Below are 4,310 nucleotides of genomic sequence, written 5' to 3'. Positions count from 1 at the left end.
TCAGAAAGTCGTGCCGTTCCCTTCATTAGGTGGGCCACATGAGTGAACCGTTCCGTTTACGTACATCTGATGATAGAGCCCTCGTGATGCAAGAGGAACACGCAAGTGGATTGGCGCTGTAGCATTGCTGGTTGAGATGGGCATCGAGTGGAGTCGGACCGAGTTAGGGCTGACCCGGCTCGACCCAGTTTGGAAATAGACCTGACCCGAATTCAACCCAACTCAATATCGAGTCTAGCATGCCTGATCCGATTCGAGTTCGAGTCTGGCCTGTACTAATTTGGACCAAGTTCAATTCGGTCACAAGTACCAAGCCAGGTTGAGTCAGCACCAAGTCGGGTCAGGTGTAATAGGTATCCATGAGCTGAAATCATAGCTCAGAACCTGAGTACGCCTATCAGAATTGCAGCCTCTTCACCAGCTACACGCATCTTAGATCTGAAACGTCCAATGTGGGATTTTTTTTAATTTTATTTTATTTTTTTATTATTATTTTTTTTAATGTACAAGTTGGGTTTTAAATTGAGTCAAATCAGTACTTAGTCGGATTTTGAGTCGAGTGGAGTCGAGTTACTAGGTGACCCGAACTCAATTTGGTTTAAGTTAAGATTGGACTTAGTTTACTCAGTTCGGATTGATTCACCCACTTGGTTTGGGTTGAGTAAGGTCTAACTGTGTCAGATGAAACGAGTCTAATGAGTCGAGTCGTCCCATGCCAAGCTCTAATTGCCTGACTTTTGGATGACATTCAAACATAGTCTATACCAAATTGATGTAATGAGTGGATGTCACACACTCTGCAAGCCCACATAGCTTTTTGTTTCTCCTCCCAATGCAGGGGCACACGTGGCTGGTGATCTTCATGGTGTGGCCTACTATTTTTTATGCCCTTAATTGGATGGATTTGAGCATCTCTGATCATGTCTAATTTCGGTCCATGAAAAATCCACCGTGGATCGCACCTATGCGACTGTCTTTAGTGATGAAAGGTGGGCCCATAAGGGTCCCACAATAATATTTGGGCGGGAAAAGGCTGGATCATTGAAACATGACCCAGATCCAACAAGTCTCTTTAAACGTGAATGGTGAATGAGAACTACTCACAGGTGTCTTATAACCGTTCATTCCTTTAGTATGGCTAGTGGTGGCTCCAATGATGATTGTGAACGCGGTTTTCAAACTAACGGTGCTCTGTGGCCCTCACCATGATGCATGTGTTTTATCCACTCCGTCCATCTGAGATTTGGGTCTTGCTCGTTTTTGGGATCATAACGTAAAATGAGCTGACAAAATGGATGGACGGATACATAATGATGGGGCCCACAGAGCACCGTCCAGCAGCGAGTCGCTAGTGGCCGTGTCAGTGTACAATCCACGTCCGGTGATTGTGCCTTGCACGTCATTCAACATGGGCCTGGGCCCAGTGGGCCCACACAAAGCCCAGGTTCTTGAGGTGGAGCCCACTATGAACTTCTCTGACCCCAACGAAAAATAGGCGGGAAATCCTTTTATTTATTTATTTAACCGCCTATTTTTCTCATGGCAGTGTGGCCCGGCCCCACCTGATTTCTGCACCAGCCTAGCCTGTTCATTTACTCTGTGGGGCCCATTTCATGGGAGACGTTTAGCTGCACCATGCACGGTTATGCAGTTGCCGCCACGTTCGCTGGTCTATCCACATCCGACTGATGAATTAGATTCGGGTCTCTCAAGTTCGGATACAAGCACCATGTACGACTTGGTACGAGGACCCGTGGCCGTCATATGGGAAGATGCTACAGTGGATCAGGAAGAAGGGAGGGGGCCCACCTTGATGTATGTATCCTATATCCACGCCGTCCATCCGTTTTTCCATATCATTTTAAAGCAATATCCCAAAAATCGCAGGTGGACCATAGTATAGAAACCGTGGTGATTGAATGCCCTGTCATTTAAAAACTTCCTAGCGCCCACTGTAATGTTTATTTTCCATCCAACCTGTTGATAAGGTCACATAAACCCGAATGAATAGAAATTTTTTTTTAAAAAAAATACATACATCAACGTGGGCCCCACGGTAAGGACTTCACCGTCTTGGGGGAACCCAGGCCGCACCTAATCCGCTACAGAAAAAGCCCGCGGAGCCATCTATATTCAGGACGTGTGGCAGTGTGATGTATGGATCAGGTCCAGCCATATGGTTTTTGTCTAATAAAACACTTCTATTGAACAATCTTATCCATCTGATATGTGGCCATTAGAGTTATGGTGAGAGACATCTTTCAGCCGAGATTGCACATAAAATCTTAAATAATAATAATAATAATAATAATAATAATAAGAAGACGAAGAAGAAGAAGAAGAAGTTATGGTGAGAGACAGAAGCACTGTGCTATGTTTATTGCACCAAGTATCATGAAAATTACTGATATCTCATGTTTAATAAGTGTAAGTGCAAAATATCATGAAATTTTATTATATTTATTACAATCAAACGAAACATTAACTATAGAAAATAGAAAAGGATACAATTGTTTCATTATTTTAAATTTTAAAGTGTGAGCTTTTGATGCAAATTTGGACGTCCTTCGTAGACCACCTAATAATTGAAATATAATATGGAGAAGGAGACCCTGGTCGCAGATGTAGGGTTTTAGGTGTGATTTTGTGCGTACCTTTCATGGTAGGACAACTCTCTATTTGTAGTTGATAAGTGCGGTTAGATTAATTGCAACCTCCCCACTTGGTAGGTGCGTATTGTAGAGGAAGTTTTATCCCAAACGTGCTAGGATAATCTTCTAAGATTCTTGACAAAAATCTTAGAGAGATTTCTTTAATAATCTCGGAGTAGTCGGGATTAGGATAAACATGCAATAAGAGGCCGATGCCGACCAACCAAACCGATCTTCAAGGAAGAGCTCCTTGAGCTGGGCCTTATGGTCAACCATAGTTGAACTTCTTGGTTAGATTACCAACCTGCCCACGTCCGATCACTGAGAACGAGCTCCCTTCCTTGGTGAAACAAGTAACATTCTGGATGACCATCCTCTTATCTTATTATACCAGGCAGGACTTCAGAAACGACCGTGGGAGAGCTCAACGCTCGTCCTCTTTCAAAAGAAGGTAGAGACACTTCATTTCTTGGCGAACAGGGTTGTCGGGTGGGCAGATCTCATATAATAGATTACCGTTTTCTGGCCATTGAGAAACTCCTTAGTCATGACTGACACTAGCCGACCACGCGACAAGCACAGATGTCCGAACCGACCTCATAACACTGACTAGATCATTTAACATAAGCCATCCATCCTGATTTCATAAAAAGCGTGGACTCAATCGATGCATCACCTTACCACATGTTTTATAGAGAGCTTGATCTGCCCTATAATTATTTTACATGCTCTACCTTGCCTTGTTTTTGAGCTTGATTGCTACTCAAAATAGGGTTTGAATTAAAAATTGGCTCATGATCAAGTTGGATTGAAATTGGGATTGGGACCAAAAGGAAAGATTTAATTTTAAAAGCTTCTCAAATGGTAAGTATAAATATGATCTTGAGAAATGATCACATGAGGTCCACTTTCTATTAGAGCCTTTGGTGGACATGGATTGCCTTTTGATATTGCCAATAGCGAAGGTAATCTGTGGACCTACCATGATATATGTGTTTCATCCACATTGTCCATCCATTTTGCCAGCTCCTTCTAGGGCATCAGCTTAAAAATAAGGAAGATCAAAATCTCTGAGGACCACACGTTAGGAAAACAGTTATGATTGAATGTGTACCATTAAAAACTTCTTAGAGGCCACGAAAGTTTTAGACGAAGATTAAGGTATTTATGACCTAATCAACAGTTGTATGACAAATAAACATTACAGTGGGCCCTAGGAAAATTTTAATGGTGGACGCTCAATCACCACTGTTTTCCTGGGGTGTGGTCCTCTTGAGATTTGAATTTGCCTCATTTTTTGGTTCATGCCCTAAAATAATTATCCAAAATGGATAGACGGCGTGGATAAAACATACACATCATTGTGGGTCCACAAAGCACCATCCAGCAGTGAGGTTGCTACCTGCAGTGTCAGTCTGCAATCCGCGTCCACCTCAGGTGGAATCGAGATCTTTGGAATCAGATCCTCCATGATGCTGTCAATCAAGTCTTCTCCTTTGGATTTCCCTGACAGTGCAAGATCAGGCCAATCCAAGCTTAAGGTGGGCCATACCACAGGGAACAGTTGGAAGAGGCTGCCATGCCATTGCCATTAACTGTGGTGTGCCCACCTGAGTGATGCAATGGCCTGATTTTAGGAGTGTCCCTTCATGCCAGTGG

The sequence above is a fragment of the Magnolia sinica genome, chromosome 14 (genome assembly GCF_029962835.1).
Source record: "Magnolia sinica isolate HGM2019 chromosome 14, MsV1, whole genome shotgun sequence".
NCBI classification, from domain to species: Eukaryota; Viridiplantae; Streptophyta; class Magnoliopsida; order Magnoliales; family Magnoliaceae; genus Magnolia; species Magnolia sinica.
Note: the sequence above shows the minus strand (reverse complement) of the source record.